The sequence below is a fragment of the Coffea arabica genome, chromosome 8c (assembly GCF_036785885.1).
Source record: "Coffea arabica cultivar ET-39 chromosome 8c, Coffea Arabica ET-39 HiFi, whole genome shotgun sequence".
Lineage (NCBI taxonomy): Eukaryota > Viridiplantae > Streptophyta > Magnoliopsida > Gentianales > Rubiaceae > Coffea > Coffea arabica.
The window spans coordinates 11897292-11909053 of record NC_092325.1 but is presented as its reverse complement, the minus strand read 5'-3'; the positions used below and the strand labels follow the sequence as shown (position 1 = coordinate 11909053).

The following is an 11762-nucleotide window of genomic DNA, read 5'->3' as shown; positions in this document are numbered from 1 at the left end:
TCCCATTCCACCCATTTCTTTTTCCCCAAACTTTTGCCACCTCACCTCAACCAGAATCATTAAGAAAATTCTGGAAGAGGGTGGATCAAATGGCTCAAGATGAGCCAAATAAGACAGCTTTCATCCTCACTTTTGAGGTGAGGGTTTAAGAGCTTTTGTTCCATATAAAGGCTTCAAAACGTAGTATTAGGGCAAGAAAAAAGGTAGGAGGGGCGGTGGAAAAGCTAAAAACGAGAAAGAGGGAAACCAAAGAGAGAAAAAGAGAAAAAGAAAGAAGGAACAGAAAACCAAAAAAAAAATTCTGGAAAAAATTTCTCAACCAGGCTGAACCATCAGCCTACTTTCCCATCAAATTCCAATCACACTTCGAGCTGTTAGAATGGTATCTTTGCTTCTGCACTTTCCTGGGATGTGGTAGAGGAATTTTTACTTAGGAAACTCCCAGAAAAAACGTCTCCAGGTGCATGAAATTTGAGCTCTAACCTGTAGCTTCATCAGCCCGTGAACTTCTGCAACAAAAATATTGGCTGTCAGATTCTAGCCCTGAACCCCACTCTTCTTGGATTCCCCACGTTTATTTTGTGCCTCCAAACATAAAGGTAACCTGTTAAACTTTCTCCCTCCGTATAAGATTGTATCTGCGATAGATTTGCTCCATTTCGTTCTTGGTTTTTTCTTTCCTTCTGCAGTATCTCTCGTAAACTATGGGCTTGGAATTTCTACCATGTTTGCATGTGATTAATATGATATTCAAGTGATGAGTTTTACTTGAGTTCCTGGCTGTATAATCTCGCTTTGGTCCAAATTCTGGTGATTGTTGGTAGTATTTTTAGTTGATGAATGAACTTAGAAATGCAGTAATGCTTCGAGCCAGATGCATGGAAATTTTGGAAGTTTCATTTTGGCCCCTAACCTTTTAAATAATCCCATTGTGGCCCCAAAACTTGTGAAATTGAATCAATTTTCCCCCTTTTAATCTCTGATCCTTTTTTGCACATTTTTATGCATGTTTTGAGTAAATTGTTTCTGGATTTTCGGACATAATTGAGGTTTAATAACTTTTGATAGATTTAATATCTTGTTCAATTTTAGTGAAAGAAGTTAAAATTTGGGTAAGATTATTTTGATTAGGTTTTCGTTAAAGACTTTGATTTTATTTTTTGGGCTATAATATGGGTTTGGGGAATCAAACCCATGCTTTTTGGTTGGGTTTTGCTTGAGTAAAAGGATGGGCTAGCCCGTTCTTCTGCCTTTGGACTTTCGTTGGGCCAAGATGATCCTTGGCCCACGAAATAATAATGAAGAATGGCTCAAATGATCCTTGAGCCATTCTTCTTAAAAGACCAAAGATGAAAATTGCAATGCGGACCTGTTCTTTTAAGTAATTTAATTGTGACCCCAAAAAATTTTTAATTTCTTTTAATTAGGTCCATAATTTAATTGTAATTTGGTCCCTAACTTTATCTATTGTTTAACTTTGACCCTTTACTTTTCCCAAAATTCAATTTGATCTCAAAAACTTTCTTAATTTTTGCAATTAGATCCCTAATAGTTTTGATTTCTTAAGTATAATTTGTCTATCTTCTTTAATTGTTAATTATATTTCATTTAAATGCTTTTAATTGGTAGATTTCATGGTTATTTCTATTTCTTTATAATAACAAAGTGAATTTGTCATATGTTTACATTTTATTCTCTTTATTCGTTAATTAAATTGGTGTCTTGACCATTTTGTTGATTTTGGAGTATAAATAGAGCAAATCCAACCTCATTTAACCACTATTTTAAGGGAGGTACCTTCTAGTATTATTTTAAATCTTTTTTTGTGCTCCTATGTGCTTTTTATGTGTGATTGCATGTTTTGAGTACTTTTTCTTGTATTTACTCATTTTTATTCATTTTTAAATTTTCATTTATTGTATTTAATTTTTTATGATTATTTGGAGGACATTTAAATGTCAAATTGTAATAAATAGATGCTCAAGAAATGTATTTAGCTAGGCTATGTAATAGATAGACTTTATTTTTGCCAAAAAATTTAATTAGTTAGATGAATGTAATAGTTAGGTTATTATATTTTTCAAATTTTCCTCTTAGATTGTAGTTAGGGCCCGAATGTAATAGTTAGGTCTTTATGTGCGTTTATTTGCTTGTGTGCTTTTATATTTATACGCTTTTTTTAGGGCCTTTGCATCTAGATATTGTACTTATTTATTATTTGTTCTATGTGTTTTATTTGTTTATTTGCTTTAATTATGCTTTACATGTTTTATTTATTTATTTATAGTAAATGCATGATGTCACCACACTAGTCCAATACTAGTTGTGCCTTTTTTCCCTGATTTTCTCACTAGTCTAATGCTAGTGGGAACTTATAGACATGGGTTAGTCCAATGTCAGACCCTTAGGGCCGCCTACACGTTAGAATTACATGTTTGTATGACATTTATTGCATTTCACGCATATTTTTATTTTTAGGGCCTTTTTCTCACCTTGCATGATCTTTTCTCTATATATTATCTCCCTTATCCCTATGTACTTGAAACATGACATTTAGACTTGCATTCCATTTAGAAAAATAGAAATAGGCTAGTCCATTTGCTTAATTAGGGTAGGAAAGTCACCCTTCAAATATGGAAAATGACCGAGTGTGGTTTCTTAGTCTTAGCACGCTCTCGTCCTCTCTATAAAAAGGAAAATTGAGTCATGAATTTTAGTCTCCCATATCCATTATGGTGCATTCCTTTCTTTTAGGTCATGTATATTTATATATTATAATTTTTCTTTTTTTTGAGTCTCATCTCTTGTATATTCATGGCCTTTTCAAGGAATCACTTTTGGGCGTTGCAATTAATGTGATTTGCACCAACTAAACTTTAAAGAGACATTTCGACCCTCCTAATATCCTCAAAGTCTAGATTCGCATCCAAAATGTGATAAGTTTTATAAGTTATATTAAGAAAATTTTCGACCAAATCTCGTAACTAACTTTGGCTAGGTTGAAAGGGTGCCTTAGATCAAATCTTTGCCTTTCCTTTCTTCAAACGTGACTCCCGAACTCTTTTCTTTTGTTTCAAAGATCTGGTGTCATCTAAAAAGGGTTTATTTATTTTTTTAAAATATGTATTTTTTTAGTGACTTGGTACGCCTAAACTCGATACCAAGTAGTGACTCCTATTTATTCTTAAAAATGTGATGATCCCATCTCCCCCTAGGGCGTATCCAAGGGTTTGGCGGACCGTCTGCCCAACTCTCCCTAGGACTCACTCATTCGCTTTAATCAACTCTCAAGATTAACTATTCAAGCCTCCAAAATAACATTTAAGTTCTACAATTCAACCAAAATTCAAACTTACTTACAACCCAAAAGTGAAACATAGGATTACATTACCAAAGATTCCCAAATACATTTCATCTACAAAAGTACAAGTACATGAAGATTATACACCTATTTCATGCTTATTTGCTCCGGACCTCCACTCCTGTAAGGAAAACAAACTAATGGGATGAGCTAAAAGGTCTGTGAGGTTCTCAAACAAGTATTCAAGCAGGCAAAACACGGAAACATTTACATTTAGCACTTTGCACACTTGGCACAGGAATAAGCAGTCATTCAAGAATCAATCATTCATTCATTGAAAGGATACGTGTTCACTTAGATCCATTCATTCAAGTAATTCATTCATTCATTCGCCAACCATTTTCCTTATCCCTCTGACATTAGAAAATCTTTGCAAGTGAAAATTCCTTCAGTGTTCTTGTCATTCATTTATTTATTTCATTACATTGAATTCACTGGCCAATTCTCCACCAGATTTCGTGGTAATAATCGAGTATACCAAACATTGTCCAGGGTCACCAGCCGCCCAACCGAGTCCGCTTCTGGCTCGAGTCAACTGGCAACGAAGGGCCAGGGCCCAATTCAGCCAAAAGGCTTACATTCATGCACAAGTAGCATTCAATCATTGAAAATTCACTTTTGCTTAGGTCGAGTACGATAAAGTATACACTCGCCCATCGAAAATCTATTTTGCAATCATTGGAAAGCATATAACATTCCGGCAATATTCATAACATTTCACATAGTCATTTAAAGCACACACATGCAAGGACCACTCACCGATATCAGTAGAGTAAATGTCAAAAGTTCGTCCCTGGGTTATGCTCGTGCTTACCAGCAAACCCTAAGAACAACAAAAATAAAGATATTATGGTCCAACCATCCAAAGCTTAAGTGAACAAAGTTCACATATTAGGCTCAACTATGAGCCACAAGCCTATACAAGATGGCCTCTCAAACATATAGGGTTCAAGGGCAAATGTGAAGGTGCAAATCAAGGAAAAATTTAAATGTATTCTAAAAGTGAGGAGAGCAATTTAGGCATCCAAAATCTCACCAAAATAAGGTTTAAAACCCAGAAAATGTTTTCCAAAGTTTTCCAAGTCCCACTCAATCCATTTGATAAAATTTCCAGCTTTGGTGATATTCTTTGAAAAATTATAACTTGAGTGCCGTAGGTCGTAAAGTCGCAAAACTTACACCATTAAAAAATAGATTCAAAGCACTAACAGGCTTTAGAAGACATCTTCATGAAATTCAGTTCATAGGTTAATCAAATTTCAGTTCAAACACACTGCTATTTCATGTGCAAAAAACTGAATAGTCGTGGTTTTTAAGAAACTTTGCAGATTTGCTAGTATTTATGGGAGTTGAACCAAACCCTGAAGTTTATATCGTTGAAAGCCCTATGAGTCTAGTTTCAAACACAACAAACAAAACTCAATTCCAAATTTTCTATACGAAGTTATAGTCAATTGCCCAAAGTTGTGTAGGGCTTCCTGTGAAAATTTCCAGATTGCTAACAACTTGAGAAAATGAAACTTTTCTTAACAAAATCTCACTTCCTCGGCTCAAATTCAACATACATATGAAGATTAAGGTTTAACAAAGTATCTTAAACAAAAAACTTGCCAAAATCACCATAAAATTTCTGAAAAGAAAGCTGAAATTCCTTCTCTCCGTCTTGGACAGCCATAACAAAAATTTTCCAGCAATATCTCCATCAAAAATTCCAACTTTCTTACTTATTTCCATGGCAAATACACTATATCTTATAACTAACATTTCATGAGGCTTATGACATATGTTCTTGGCAAGAAAATCCATCACAACTCCACATATATATAAAGTTTCAAGTAACTACATCAAGGCTGGAATTTTGCCTCTCAAAGCTGGAAATTGTATCTCAAGGCTATAAATCTCCTATTAAAGCTGAAAAATCACATATTGAACCTAGAGAATTCATATCAAGGTTAGAAAACCTCATATCAAAGCTATAAAAGCCCATATCAAAGCTGGAAAATTCATCTCAAGGCTAAAAATTGAACATTGAACTGGAAATTGACCATACCCTAGCAACAACTTCACCAAAACCTAACAAAACCATAAAATCTTCCATGAAATCCTCCAATATCAAGTCATATGTGGATTAAATTGCAAAGTAAGAAGAAAAAGAGGAGTTTCTTAGCATAATACCTCAAAACCCCAAGATAAGATGCAAGACAAGAGGTTTCTTCCTCAAATAACTTCACCACAAGCTCACTTCCAAACTTGGTGCAAGATTTGTTGTAGTAGATTTGAGTTTTCTCTTGTTTTCCCTCACTAATTAGACAAGAATCAAGGCTTGAACTTGGAGCTTTTCTCTCCCTTTCTCTCCTCACGTTTTTTGCGAAGACAAGCAAAAAAAGAAGATGATTTGGATGATATAAAACTTGGTTGGTCATATAAAGACTTGGTCTTGGTCAACTTTTCATGGATGATGGACATTTGGCAAGAAAAGAAGTAATATCTATCCATTTAGCTTCCTAACATCCAAATGCTCCAATTAGCTTGTAACAACTCTTGTCACATAATTTTTTTTTTTTTACACAAAACTCCTTATAATCCTCCAATTTATGATACACACTTCACTAATCGGTCACACTAGTATTATGCACTATGAGACTTAACATGTATCACATGAAAAATGCACCAAGTAAAATAAGAAATAGGTTAAAATGATGATTCAACTAATAAAACAACCAAAAATTCAAGGCAAGTAAATGAAATCAAAGAAAATGTGTAACAAACTATCGGGTCACAACACCACTTGCAAACATCTAAAAGTGAGCAAAAATGAACAAAACCTTTTTTTTTTCTTAGTCAAAGCTAGGGTTTGAAATCTCTTGTATTAAAGTCTCTTTCTTGCTATAAATATCTCGTGCCACAAAACGTTAGGCAATCAATTAAAAGAAGCAATAATGTACAACTGTCTGTTATCATTCGCTATATATATACAAGCAAGTAAGCCAAAATGAAAGGTATGAAAATTTTGGGTCCTCACAAAAAAACCCTTTTTAGACTATTATTTTGGACCCAAAACCGTTACATATTTTAAGTCCCATTTTAGGTTCTTTTTGTTTATTTATTTTCTAAAATCAAAATCTCATTTTGCAACATGCTAAATTTTATTTTAAAAAATGGGGCGCGATAGCTGGTTGGTGGGATAAAATCCAAAGCCAACAAAATAATAGTTGGTGGGATAAAACTCAATCCCAACAATGTTGTGTAATTCTTATGATATTTAGCGTAAATTAACACAACATTAGTATAAATACAAGTTTGTCAACTCATATAACTAAATTAGTGTAAAAAATCACTATTACAACAAAGTTGTATAAGTTTATGTCAAAAGTTATAAGAATTACATTAATCAAACCAAACTAGATAGAAATCACTGTATACATACTAATATTCGTTGCCTCCTGTATTTAGCTATTTTCTTAATTTAATTGTCCAAAAAAAAAATTAACACTTGCCACCTATTCGGTGATGTATTGAGAACAATCAGACAAACCATATGTTTGTTGTTACCATCCAGTGGCTATAAATATTTAGATAACTAAGGTAATAATATTTTAATTTCTTTAAAATATGCACGGATGCATATAAACTAGTAATCTTGTACAGCAACAAATTGAAAAAAATAATAACAAGAAGAAAAGGAAGCAATACATCAAGAATGCATCAATAGATTAATTTGAGTGACAACAGTTCATTATCATATTCTTGATTTAGGGATGAGAAGCAATGGTCTTTCCTTCTGCAAGGTCACACCAAATTTTTCCTGCATATCTAACTTCTGAGGATCTTATCCTTCGGGAAGCGACCAATCCGAGCAGTGAATTAAAGAAGCAAGAACTAGAGGAACATGCCGAGCAGCCATGGGCAGGCCGGGGCAGATTCTTCTTCCAGCGCTAAATGGTAAGAGCTCAAAATCATTCCCTTTATAATCTACGCTGCAACTGAAAAATCTCTCTGGTTTAAACTTCAACGGTTCATCCCAAATCGAGGGGTCTCGTCCAATAGCCCAAACATTCACTAAAACTTGTGCATTTCTAGGGATAGTGTAATTCATAACTTGACATGTTTCAGGGGCTCGATGTGGAAGTAGCAAGGGGGCAGGAGGGTGCAACCTGAGGGTCTCTTTTATACAGGCCTGAAGATATGGTAGGTGCATTAGATGAGACTCTTTTGGCATATCTTCATTGATTTCTCTTTCAAGCTCTTCACATACTTCCTTCATGGATTCTGAATTTTTAACTAGTTCTGCCATTGTCCACTCAATTGTTGAAGCACTGGTGTCTGTCCCGGCAGTGAACAATTCCTTTTACACCAGAATAATAAATGTATTACCACAATTGCATTTCAAATAGAACATCTAACTACCCCGAACATGTACAATATCAAAAATCTAAACCTATCAACCTATCCAAGTAAAACTAGTACATTATCACAGAATAAAAAATTTGTCCGTAAATAAACTATATGGCTAATTTTTATGTCCCTGTTAGTCCTGGGATGATTTGAAAAGAGCTGATTGATCCCATTTGACACTCAATGAACGAATGCAGTAAATGGTAAGATTGTTGGATTAGGTAAACTAGAGGAGGAGAGGTGAATCGTAGCCTTAATTAGAAGTAGCCTTAATCAGGTGTTAGTGTGCGTGTGCGTGTGTCCATGAGAGAGAGAGAGAGAGGGAGAGACAAGACCATGAGTAATTGGTGGATTCGTTCATTCGTGAAATTATTCTGCAACAGGGTGTCCAGAAAGTCTTGTTGGCTCAACGGGACGTCGTGTTTTCTTCTCTTTTCAATGATAGGTTCCCAAACAGCACGAATCTTGATTCCCAACTCAATTGACTTCTTGCGGAGACCTTGAAGATCAAGCTTGCTTAAAACCAGATAAAAATCTGATACATTCGGAGCAGTAGCCAACTCCATAATTGTTCTCACAAGACTTTCATCCCTCCATCAACTCTTTTTTCTTCCAAACCAATCAGATCTCTTGACACCATCACATTGCTCAACATATTAAAGATTGTTACAAAAACTAACTCTCCAATATCTACAATTTCACCTTCCTTCTTGGCCCTTAAATGCTCAACCATGTCTGAAATCTTTTTCTCTCTTAAACATGATTGATCATCCAGTGTTCTCACAGAAAAAAGCTCACTTCTGCATAGTGTCCTTAAGTACTTCCATCCATCATTGCAAACTTCAGTCCACCCGATCGATGAACGGTTGAGTTCTTCCTCTGAAGCTGGAGGAACCTTGGGAACGTACCGCTTGGATAAATTTGATCATGAGTTTTCAGGATTTCAATTGCAGCTGCAGGGGATGATCCCACTGTAAGAAAATGTAATATAGAAGTACAAGACTGTATTGAGTCAAACCAGAAAAAGTCAAGAGAGAATTCTTTAGAAATAAGTTTACATAAATGGAGATCAAAACTTGAAGAATTCAAGGCGTGTAATCACTTTCCTTGAAGTTTGATTGCCCCCACTATCTTGCTAATCCGGTTTCTGGGCAAAAACTCTAGGATACAATGAATTCTAATTAGACAACCAAGTAGCAAGTTCTTGGATTTGTCTAGTCAAGAATAAAAAAATGCTTAAGTTAGTTTTCTGGTGTTCAACACATTGATTTATACACCCACAACACTCAGAAAAATGTTAGAAACTGTTCACATGTAACCTTTCAAAGGAACATGCAGTTTCACTGTGAAAAGGTGCTTCAAAAGGTGCAAACCTTTCCTATTTTGCAAACTACCTTAACACCCACAACCACGTATTGAGTGCCTAGCTTGAGAGACATCAGTGGACCATAAGTTTGAGCAAATTTGCTTAGTGTGACATGAGGCATTTTTCCCATATGAGGAATGTTGCCGAGGATAGGCCATGGAGTTGGTCCTGGTGGAAGTGGTGGAGTTTTGATGCAAAAGTATACTTCAATTTCTTGAAGATCAAATAGAGTAATGATAAGAGGAAGATAGGAAACAGGAGATGGCTTGCTTCTACCTCTGGAAATTTAGCCATGGCTCCCATGAAATTACAAAGTGTTTTTTTTAACTGGTGCAACGAAGGCTTTATCAATATTAGCTTTGTTGAAAATGCATTTGAAAGTTGTAAGATTCCTGCTTATAATGTCTACAACGAGACTGGGGCGGCTCTGGTGGTGGTTTTGTACCATTGTGTCTGTTTATTGTATTTGTCACAATACTTGACGTACACTTTAACAGACTACTACTACATTTTTTACAGTACTTGGTCTACGTGAACGAAATTCACACTTTTATCCATTAAAAAAAATTCACACTTGAGATAAAATAACATAAATGTATACTAAAATATGTACGTATCACATACACCAACCCTACATAATCGTACCTAACACAGTCATAGCTGATCCAATTCCATTCACTACCACACAATAGTGCGCCTGTAATTAGGGTATATTAATGCAAAAGATCAATAATGCATCCACTACATTAAGGTATATATTGATACGAAAGAAGAGTATTAATTTTGCATTCACATGTGTAGAGAAAGTGTTATTTTGTTGGGAAACAACCAACCCTGCGATTAAGTATAAGGCAGTACTTAAGGACCAAAAATGGCATTTTTTTATTGTTTTTGGTTCCACTAAGTTACTTAGCTAATATTTCACCTAACCCAAACCTACAGGTTTTATATATCATATTCGATTTGTAAATCATCAGGTGACCTGTTGTTTATCAAGGCAATAATAAATTCTTGTATCATTACAAAGCAGTCATTAAAGTTGTTAATCTTTGGCAGTTTCCCTTGCCTGTCCAATGCATCTGTCATCCTGACTTTGTTATAATTATTTTGATAGTTGGTGATGGAAATTTCAATCTATAATGCTTCTTGTCCAAGCAGGTAGTTTAAATATTTATTGGCGGCTAAAAATTTCTTTGTTTCTTGCAAAGCAATGACAATGACGATCCTTTTCTGCCTCTTTTTAGCAAGTTTTTTTTCCCTATTTACTACCAAAGCTTCTACTTTAATATCCAATTTTTTTACTAAAATGCCAGAACCTTCTCAAGACAAATGTCATCGCAAATTGATACCATAGATGTAGTCTTTTTTTTTTTTTTTTTGCTATGACAGTACAAATTTAGCTGTTGCAAAAAATATTTATATATATTGCGTTTTCTCTTTGGTGGAAACTGTAAAACTAGTGGGCCTTGGTTTGGGGTACACAAAATTAAGAGGCCTTTTTAGTAGGCCGTTTGACCCATTCTATTCAGTTGGAAATGTGTAATACATTGGGTTCCATTGTGTATTTCTCGTGGTTGGCCTATTATTTTCATTTTCGTTTGTTGTCGCCTTGTGAATTACCCAGATCTTGTGCTCATCTCCTCCTCAGAGTAGCATACCCGGCAACCCTACGTTTTAAAATGTTAAGTGCATTAGAATGTCAATAAATATAGTATAGATTATTGAGGTAATTTTTATATCATCCTCCTTGTATTTTTATATTTTGATTAATAAAATTAGGATTGACATCCCTTCTGTGAGGACCCGAATTTTACTTACTTTTAATTCTATTTTACTGGTTTATTTAATTATGTATTCACCATTTTCTCTGAATAATTTATTTCAGCCATTTTCAATCCATTTACATGGAACAAGATCTCACTTATATTTTTAAAATGTCCCGTGAGCAAAATTAATTTTCTGCGACTCGTTTGGTAAGCAATAGCGAATACATGTTTTTCGAGATAATATTCGATCCGAGAGCGCAATAATCTTGGAGAATTAAGAATGATCAATAGTAGACTAAGAAAAGTTAATTGAGGGATTAGATGTGAGTGAGTTAAAAAAAATTAAGCTTTTACCGCACGCGCGTCGAAAGTTTCTCGTAAGTCGTGTCGGTCCGATTAATTGGAGATTTGAGTATTTAATACTAGACTAGTAAGTATGAATAATTACAGTATTAAAGGAATTACATTGGAGGATTAGTGCATGAGTGTATCAAACTCGAGAGAAAATGGTAGTACGAAACCCTATTTTGCACTATTAAGAGTTGACTTTTGTGCACCATCTTAAAGTAGCTTTTTCCATTCTTTCTCTCCAATTTTCATCACACAAAACCCTCATCTCTCTCACCTCATTCAGCCGACCAAGAAGAAAAGAAAAGGGAAGAGAAAGCTTCAACTTCTTACTCCAAGTTTGCTTGATTCACTCCATCCAACTCACGATTCCTTGGGTTTTTGCTCCAACTAGAAGAAAGGTGAAAGCTTGAGGTGTTGTTTGGTGGAAAAATCTGGTCTTCATCTAGAGTTTAAAGGGTAATCACTTCATCTCTTTAATCTTTCCAATTATCCAAAGTTTAATGGTTAATCTTCATGGGTTTGA

The 11762-nt window shown here is 34.8% G+C and overlaps 1 long non-coding RNA gene and 1 pseudogene across 1 annotated transcript; both read right to left on the bottom strand.

Annotated features, from left to right (window-relative positions):
* Positions 1-3318: 3318 nt before the first annotated feature.
* LOC140013619 (uncharacterized) lies at positions 3319-5696 on the bottom strand. The gene is made up of 3 exons (XR_011820442.1): positions 5537-5696; positions 4121-4184; positions 3319-3482 (listed from the first exon to the last, which is right to left on the bottom strand). It is a non-coding gene; the product is annotated as an uncharacterized lncRNA (long non-coding RNA).
* A 1359-nt stretch (positions 5697-7055) lies between these two features.
* Positions 7056-9416, bottom strand: LOC113705794 (probable (S)-N-methylcoclaurine 3'-hydroxylase isozyme 2; annotated as a pseudogene).
* Positions 9417-11762: the final 2346 nt, after the last annotated feature.